Source organism: Heptranchias perlo, unplaced genomic scaffold, assembly GCF_035084215.1.
Source record: "Heptranchias perlo isolate sHepPer1 unplaced genomic scaffold, sHepPer1.hap1 HAP1_SCAFFOLD_55, whole genome shotgun sequence".
Taxonomy (NCBI): domain Eukaryota; kingdom Metazoa; phylum Chordata; class Chondrichthyes; order Hexanchiformes; family Hexanchidae; genus Heptranchias; species Heptranchias perlo.
The window spans coordinates 4,961,294-4,970,814 of NW_027139570.1; the positions used below are offsets into that span (position 1 = coordinate 4,961,294).

Sequence of the window (9,521 nt, forward strand, 5' to 3'; positions counted from 1 at the left end):
TCAAGGCCGCTCACTGCGGCTTCCCGTTCAGCTGTTGCTCACTTGCTGATGCTCGATACCACCGATTGGAGCAAAGTATTGAATATATTCAGGGAGGGTGGCAATTCGTGGCGCTCCTTAGAGGCGAGTGTGAGGCGACCTTTGTGAAGGGCAATTCCGCCACCGCAGTTGGGGAATTAGCGCCAATAGCAGATAGTTTGCTTAACATGTGAGAAATAGCGGGATCGATATCCAATTCTCCACTCACTTTTTTACCTTGGGGAATTGTCCCAAAACAAAAATCGTGTCAGTTTTCAGCAAATCCATAACCCACGTCAATCCGAAGCTTCGCTAAAGAGAGGTCAAGGAGCAGCAAATCATTTGGTGTGCTGCAGTAAGCAAAAGTTTTTGATTTTGGTGTTTAGCAAAGATGGAAAGATGAAGTGAGACATCGAAAAAAGCTTCACAGGTCCTGATATCTTTTCTGTGGATTGAACTCAGGATTTACAAAGTTAATAAAACTAATGCATTCCTTGCTGTGTTAAGAGCGTACGAACGATGGAGACTGCCAGGCAGCAGTCACAGTTAGGACAGTTTGCAAGCTATCTAAAGTCATAAAGTAATGGATAGTTTGCAAAAACAATCCAGTCAGGGAGGAGTTGGCCAGACAATCTTCCGATTTATCATTAGACACGATATCCACTGCTCCACTGGTCTCGGGTGTGCAGAGAAAGTAGCAGCTCACACTGCCACAGCGCTGCGGTCTGAGCAGGAAATGAGTCAGTCTCGGTCATGCACACGTGACTCCACGAGTCCGGGTGTGTCAAAAGGCGCACAGTGAATATTGACCAAAGAGAGCAATCCTGGCTGCTTCCCTTCGATCGTTCAGCTGGTACAGCGGAGGACTGCAATACAATTAACAGATAAAAGTCATCCTTAGGTTTCTCGTTGGAACTAGCGAACTGGAGTAAGCAGAAATTAGCTCAAGGCCGTTTTCTTTACTTTACAGACAGCCAAAAGCTTAACATGTTGGCGCTGAGGCACAGGAGACCTCCTTTCCTTTCTGAAACCAAAAGCTTTTTGTGTCTGCCTGAAAACGACAGTTTTGCTCGAGCACTTGCCTCTGCTCACAAGCAGGGACTGCCTTTGAATAACAACACGTCAAACCGCACTCACTTTCAGGCAAATTAGCCTTCCATCAGTCAGTCAGACCGACAGACAGACAGAGCTCTCGCTGTTTCCTCAAGCTGCGGCTGCTGTTCTTTTCCGATGACCTCGTCTGCGTTCCGGAGGCTCGGGCTCTTCTCGGCATCATTCACGACAACTGTGCCTTCCCGTTCTGCGGTTGCTCACTTGATACCGCGGATTGGAGCAAAGTATTGAAAAAATTCAGGGAGGTGGCAATTCGTGGCGCTGCTTGGAGGCGAGTGTCAAGCGACTATTGTGAAGGGCAATTTGATTCGCCAGGCAGGGGAATTAGCTCAAATGGTAGAGCGCTCGCTTAGCATGCGAGAAGTAGCGGGATCGATGCCCGCATTCTCCACTCACTTTTTTGCCTTGGGGAATTGTCCCGAAACAAAAATGGTGTCAGTTTTCAGCAAATCCAGAACCCAGGTCAATCCGAAGCTTCGCGAAAGAGAGATCAAAGAGCAGCAAATCATTTGGTGTGCTGCAGTAAGCAAAAGCTTTTGATTTTGGTGTTTAGCAAAGATGGAAAGATGAAGTGAGATTTGGAAAAAAGCTTCACAGGTCCTGACATCTTTTCTGTGGATTGAACTCAGGATTGACAAAGTTAATAAAACTAATGGATTCCCTGCTGTGTGAAGAGCGCACGAACGGTGGAGACTGCTCGGCAGCACTGCCAATTAGGTTAGTTTGCAAGCTATCTATAGTCATAAAGTAATGGACAGTTGGCAAAAACAATCCAGTCAGGTAGGAGTTGTCCAGACAATCTTCTGATTTGTCATTAGACACGATATCCACTGCTCCACTGGTCTCGGGTGTGCAGAGAAAGTAGCAGCTCACACTCCCACAGCGCTGCGGCATGAGCAGGAAATGAGTCAGTCTCGGTCATGCACACGTGACTCCACGAGTCCGGGAGTGTCAAAAGGCGCACAGTGAATATTGACCAAAGAGAGCAATCTTGGCTGCTTCCCTTCGATCGTTCAGGTGGTACAGCGGAGGACTGCAATACAATTAACAGAGAAAAGTCATTCTTAGGTTTCTGGTTGGAACTAGCGAACGTGCTTTTGGAGTAAGCAGAAATTAGCTCAAGGCCGTTTTCTTTACTTTACAGACAACCAAAAGCTTAACATGTTGGCGCTGAGGCACAGGAGACCTCCTTTCCTTTCTTAAACCTGAAAGATTTTTGAGTCTGCCCGAAAACGGCTGTTTTGCTCGAGCACTTGCCTCTGCTCACCAGCAGGGCGTACCTTTGAATAACAACACGTCAAACCGCACTCACTTTCAGGCAAATAAGCCTTCCATCAGTCAGTCAGACCGACAGACATATCTCTCGCTGTTTCCTCAAGCTCGGGCTGCTGTTCTTTTCCGATGACCTCGTCTGCGTTCCGCAGGCTCGGGCTCTTCTCGGCATCATTCACGATTACTGTGCCTTCCCGTTCAGCGGTTGCTCACTTGCGAATCCTCGATACCGCGGATTGGAGCAAAGTATTGAGAAAATTCAGGGAGGTGGCAATTCGTGGCGCTGTTCGGAGGCGAGTGTGAAGCGACTATTGTGAAGGGCAATTAGTCTCGTTACGCAGAGGAATTAGCTGAAATGGTAGAGCGCTCGCTTAGCATGCGAGAAGTAGCGGGATCGATGCCCGCATTCTCCACTCACTTTTTTACCTTGGGGAATTGTCCCGAAACAAAAATGGTGTCAGTTTTCAGCAAATCCAGAACCCACGTCAATCCTCAGCTTCGATGAAGAGAGATCAAGGGGCAGTAAATCTTTTGGTGTGCTGCAGTCAGCAAAAGTTTTTGATTTTGGTGTTTCGCAAAGATGGAAAGATAAAGTGAGACATGGAAAAAAACTTCACGGGTCCTGGTATCTTTTCTTTGGATTGAACTCAGGATTTACAAAGTGAATAAAACTAATGCATTTCCTGCTCTGTTAAGAGTGCACGAACGGTGGAGACTTCCAGGCAGCACTACCAATTAGGGCAATTTGCAAGCTATTAAAAGTCATAAAGTAATGGACAGTTTGGAAAAACAATCCAGTCAGGTTGGAGTTGACCAGACAATCTTCTGATTTGTCATAAGACACGGTGTCCACTGCTGCATTCGCCTCTCGGGAGTGCAGAGGAAGTAACAGCTCACACTCCCACAACGATGCGCTATGAGTTGGAACCGAGTCAGTCTCGGTCATGCACATGTGACTCCACGAGTCCGGGAGTGTCAAAAGGCGCACAATGAACATTTACCAAAGAGAGCAATCTTTGCTGCTTCCCTTTGATCGATCAGCTGGTACAGCGGAGGACTGTAATACAATTAACAGATAAAAGTCATCCTTAAGATTCTGGTTGGAACCAGCGAACGTGCATTTGGAGTAAGCAGAAATTAGCTCAAAACCGTTTTCTTTACTTTACAGACAGCCTACAGCTTAACATGTTGGCGCTGAGGCACAGGAGACCTCCGTTCCTTTCTTCAACCTGAAAGCTTTGTGCATCTGCCCGAAAACGTCTGTTTTGCTCGAGCACTTGCCTCTGCTCACCAGCAGGGCAAGTGCACCTTTGAGTAACAACACGTCAAACCGCACTGACTTTATTACGAACAGAAGACAAACACACGTCTTCGTTCAAAAACCACCCTGCAGGTGGACACATAGTGAGATAAACACAGGGCAGAGATGCAGACAGTATCCGGAAACATCGGGAAGTAGACAAGAGAAATAGATTGAGCGCTTTGTTATCAGAAAAATGTCTGAACCTCCACGGTCAATGAAAGGGCTTTTGTTGGTCGGTTTCCCATTGAACCGGATAATTCGGGAGAATTTGGTAGATGCTTGGTTTGGTTCCCTTGACCCCACCAGCGGAAAAGGTTTGTCGATCCCACCCGACAACTCGTTTCAAAAGCCACTCTGTCCAAAGCAAATATATCTTTCCAGATTAAAAGGGAATAAAACTTGAAAAGAGCGTCACTGTGGATCAGTTTTCTCTCACTAAAAGTAAACTGTTCAATTAAGTAAAAGATGCACTTTCCAAAGAATCAGGGAACAGCCACTGTCTCCCTTTTTGGCAGGAGAAGAAAATCGATGTGAATGTTTCTGGAGACCAAGTTCCAACATAATGTTCCTGCCCGGAATCGAACTGGGGACTTCTTGCGTCCAAAGCAGACGTAATAACCGCTACACTACGGAAATGGATAATATTTCACTAAACAATGGGCAACTGAATGGTGTCCTCTCTCTGCTCGCAGTTGGAATGTGTTGTTTCAAGTGCAGCAAGAGATGCAGACAGTGGCTGTTCCCCCTTTGCTTTAAACACTCTCAGGGTGGTGGGTTTGAGCCCACGTTGGGCGAGTACCGTTTTAAACTTTTCTGCTGCTTCCACCGGTGAGCCCCAGCTCTGACACTTCCCCCACCCCCCTCTGTCTCACCGCGCACAATGGGGCCGCGCCCGGGCTGAATCTCTCCAATTAGGTTTCCGCCCCTGTCGCAGCATGAAATGGTCCTTATCAAAGTCACAAATGATACCGTATGTGACTCCCACCATGATAAACTATCCCTCCTCATCCTTCTCAAATACAATATCTCACCGTGCTGTTATGCTGTTTCCTCTCTCTGCTCTTATTTGGAATGTGTTGCTTTTCCGTCTGACAACACTTAGTATCATCGTATTATGTTAGTCCACAAGAGGAGATCATTCGGCCCATCGTGCCTGTGCCGGTTCAAACGCACATTTTCGTTCAAAATTCGTTCAGGAATAGATTGAGTGCTTTGTTATCAGAAAATTGCCTGAACCCCGACAGTCTACAGCTTTCCACCTCGATATCAACCACACGGCCTATTTTTGTGTCACCCGCAAATTTCTTCATCATGCCCCCTACGTTTAAGTCCAAATCGTTAATGTGTACCACAAAAAGCAAAGGACCAAGTACCGAGCCCTGCGGCACCCCACTGGAAACAGCCTTCCAGCCACAAAAACACCCGTCGACCATTACACTTTCCTTCCTGCCACCGAGCTAATTTTGGATCCAATAAGCCACATTCCCTTGGATCCCATGGTCCTTTCCTTTTTTGACCAATCTACCATGTGGGAACTTTTCAAAAGCCTTGCTAAAATCCATGCAGACGACATCAATTGCGCTACCCTCATCGATCCTTCTTATCACCTCCTCGAAAAATTCAATCAGGTTCGTCAGACACAACTTCCCCTTAACAAATCCATGCTGACTGTCCTTGATTCGTCCGTGCCTTTCGAAGTGACAGTTCATCCTGTCCCTCAGAATTGATTCCAATAATTTGAAATGGAGTCTTTCGCCTGCTTGCTGCAATTAAAGATAAGGCGGTTATGTGTAATCATGCCCGGCTAGCTCAGTCGGTAGAGCATGAGACTCTTAATCTCAGGGTCGTGGGTTCGAGCCCCACGTTGGGCGAGTATCATTTTAAAGTTTTATGATGCGTTCACTGGCCAACGGTGCGGAATTGATGCAGAATGAAACGTTAAGTTTGTAGTCAGGATGGCCGAGCGGTCTAAGGCGCTGTGTTCAGGTCGCAGTCTCTTCTGGAGGCGTGGGTTCGAATCCCACTTCTGATATTGCTTATTTTTTACTAAGACGTGGAAGTGTATTATTTGTGGATTGGCCTGCAGCTGATTTTTCGACCAAGTTGATTTGCTCCTCCCACAAAAGCAATTGGCTTTGTCATGGATATGTGACTTGAGAAGTTTCCAACGGTGAAATGTTTGACATATTAATGACCTGGACAAAGAAATAGAACAGCAGTGGAAACTTTTAAAACGGTGATCAATAGAGTCCAGGAGAAAGATATCCCACTAAAAAGCAAGAACAAACTTGCCACAAAGGAAACACCAGGGATGAATAAAGAAATAAGGGCAAAATTGAAACTGAAGAAAAAGGCCCACACTGGACAATAAAGGAGAGAGGGGAATGTGAAAAGACTGGGAAAGAAGTCTAAAGAACTATTGGAAAGGCGAAAAGGAATATCAGAAAAGCAAAGTATTCTCGACACATCAACAGCCAAAGAAAATTTAGGATAGGAATTGGGCCACTAAGGGATACACACGACTAACTCACAGGCAATGACAGCGAAATGGCAGATATATTAAATAATCACTTTTCTTCAGTATTTACCAGGGAGACTACTATTGTGGGCATGACAGTCGAAGAAGAGATCAAAAAATATGTAAAGACATTTAAGATCGAAAGGGGGGGGAGATAATTGATAATCTCATCAAACTGAGAGAGGAAATTTCCTGTTAGGAGCCTAACCAGAGTTTCAATCCGCTCACCCACGCTAATTTCCGTATTACTGTTCAGGAGCTCATTTCACAGGGACACGATTACTGCGCACCATTTAGAGAGGCTCAGTGAAAGGCGGAAATTGATCTATTAATAGAATCATAGAATAGGACAGCGCCATTCGAATGACATTCGGCCCATCGTGCCTGTGCCAGCTCTCTGAAAGAGCTGTCCAGTTAGTCCCACTCGCCTGCTGTTTCCCCATAGCCCTGATAATGTTTCAATTCAAGCGTTTATCCAATTCCCTTTTGAAAACTGTGAGTTAAAAAAAACAATATTGAAAGGGGTGCTGGGGCCTCTGCAGCGTCCATGTACAGTGTGTGATGATTGAAGTTATCAAGATGGTTGCTTTACACATGGTATGATGTGCAATCATCCTGAAATATCTTCAATATCCAATACAAATTGAATTGCAAACCTGGCGGACAATCATTGGAAAACAAGTCACGAGTGAACGCAAATCATCTGGGACCCGTTTTCAGCCTCACGGCACTTTAAATAAAGTGAAATAACTTTGCATTGAAAAGATTTGGATCTTGCATCTGTGCCTTTGTCTGTTCCATTTCTTAAAGTTGCTGGTGTCTGATGATGTACACGCCTCTGCTCCCTCTATTGAACAAGAAAGGAGATGTTTGACGTTGACGGGACCTGTTGATTATGAGCTCATCCTTTCCATTGAGTGGGTTCGCGTCTTTTGAACGGCGTCAGCTTTAGCCCAGCGGTGAACTTAGCAGCAAACAAGTTCGACACCGTCTCACCGCGGGCGCTGACTGACATGTTTATTGTTATTTCTTTCAGACCTAAATAAATAGTAACCGTGATTTCAAATTTGCACCAAGTGATTTTTAGGTAGTCGCCTTCAAATGTTTCAAAGGCGACTCCTAATTTATGATAGTCCGGCCATTTCACCAGCCGTGTTGAAAACAAAACATGTCTCTGCTTTTCGCGTCTTTTTTCGAAAGGCAAAAAATATATTTCCCGTGACCTCTGAAGGATGGACAAGTACATTTCAGAAAACTAAAGCAAGTTCACCGAGTTTAAATCGTCTGACCACGTTAAAGGCGATATATATATATATATATATATGCAAGTAATTGCTGTCTGTTTCTATGGTTGTCTTTTTTCTGTGTGTATCCATCTGCAGGTCGATTTTGAATCAATACCAGTATTCGTGTCAGTTTGTTGCATGAAATAAATGAGGGTATCAGGCGCTCCCCTCCCTGCCACTGGGAAGGTACTGAGTCAGGGTTTAGACCAAACATCTGTTTTGTTTTGTGTGAAAAAGCAATTACAACCTTAATTCGGGAATTATCCAGTCTCATGTGAGCGGTGAAAGAAACAGTGACCCCGATGTGATGTGAACACGCAGCCTTTTGACCTGGAGTCAGACCTTTGCGCCACGCACTCTGAAGACAGGGTCCTGGATGTTATTATGCATATGAATGTTTCTCAAACACCGTTTCATTTATTGGTTGAATAGATAGGGCTTATAAAATCTCCGCCAGATCCCACCGGGTGTGAGACAGTATTGGAAGCAGCCTTCACCCCCAATATCACCCTCGCTTCAATCGCCTGCTCCCAGCGGACTGCAACAACAGGGCTGGGAGATATGGACTTTGTTCACATTGAATCAGCTGTGTGAATCATTAAATATTTACTCATTGTTAATGGGAGCAACGTTTCAAAATGTTCTTCGCCGGTTTTGGACCGGAGACTTCTCGCGTGTTATGTGAACATGATAACCACTACACTCCGGAAACCTAACACCTGATACTCCGTGTTCGGGACAGAACCCCCTCAGCCAAACTCATTTCCTTATTACTGTCCAGGAGCTCATTTCACAGAGATACATTTACTGCGCTGTATTTCGGAAGGCTGCAGAGAAGGATCGGTGGAGATGGTCAGGCGGGGAATCCCAGAGCATCGCGCCCACACAGACATTTCACTGTTTTGTTTTCATGTGCCTGATATCCGACAGCAGTGTAAATTATGGCGAATCAGGCATGCTCAGATTACATTGTTCACAGAGTGTTTTCTTGCAGCCAAATCACACATTAGAAAACTTGAAAAGAGTTTCGGAGATCGGAGCCATTTAAAGTGCTCCCAGTTACTGGAAATCAGGAATTAAAACCTGACACCGGCTTGAAGGCTTCCAGAATGAGGCAATGAATCCTAAAGTGGGAAAAAAGGATGCAATTTTCGTCTCTGAGTGGGCTCGAACTACCAAACATTTCGGTTAATAACCGAATGCGCTGACCGATTGCGCCACAGAGACCGTGCGGTTTTTTTTTCTTGCAAGATACACTAAAGCAGCGTGTCACCGAGCCAAAGTTGCATGTTGCAGCCACAGAAATGCAATTGACCACGATCAGTGTTACTTTCCCAGAAATAAAGGATGGGACATTGTTTGTGGAAACATGGAAACGGTCTGGTCTCGCTCACAGCATCGATATCACCGCCAACCAGCTCTCCTGCAACCGGCGCGCCCACCGGTGCTTTGTCTGTTACTCAGTCGCACTGCAGGAGAACCTTCGCTGCACTGACTGCAGCGGTTCAAGGAGGCGGCTCACCACCACCTTCTCAAGGGCAATTAGAGATGGGCAATAAATGCTGGCCTCGCCAGCGACGCCCACATCCCATGAACAAATAAAGAAAAAACATTCTGAGCGTGCCGACGCTGATGTCAGGTTTTGATCGTTGATGTCAGATTTTGATCCCTGATCTGCAGTAACTGGGAGCGCTTTAAATGGCTCCGACCTCTAAATTTCACCCACAACATCAGAGTACCTGTTCCAGGGGGACATGCCGACTCAGCTGCGTCTTGTCCGCCTGTATGGTCAGTCCTTTCTTCGCCTCCAATTCCGTTTCCCAAAGCGTATCAGCAGATTCACAAAGCTGTTTGTCATTTCGGTTCCTTTCGATTTGTCCAGCTCCCGACTGGCAATAATTTGCAAACCTGGTTGCAACCCTCCGCCTTGCATCGTGTCCAGGGATGGGTTATGTGGAGAGACTGGAGAAGCTGGGGTTATTCTCCTTAGAGCAAAAAAAGGTTAAGGGGA

The 9,521-nt window shown here is 45.9% G+C and overlaps 3 non-coding genes across 3 annotated transcripts; 2 read left to right on the forward strand and 1 right to left on the reverse strand.

The window, feature by feature from the left end:
* Nucleotides 1–5,504: 5,504 nt before the first annotated feature.
* On the forward strand, nucleotides 5,505–5,577 carry trnak-cuu (transfer RNA lysine (anticodon CUU)). The gene has a single exon. It is a non-coding gene; the product is annotated as a tRNA-Lys (tRNA).
* Nucleotides 5,578–5,655: 78 nt separating this feature from the next.
* On the forward strand, nucleotides 5,656–5,738 carry trnal-cag (transfer RNA leucine (anticodon CAG)). Its single transcript has one exon. It is a non-coding gene; the product is annotated as a tRNA-Leu (tRNA).
* Nucleotides 5,739–8,662: 2,924 nt separating this feature from the next.
* On the reverse strand, nucleotides 8,663–8,737 carry trnan-auu (transfer RNA asparagine (anticodon AUU)). The gene has a single exon. It is a non-coding gene; the product is annotated as a tRNA-Asn (tRNA).
* Between the last annotated feature and the right edge of the window lie 784 nt (nucleotides 8,738–9,521).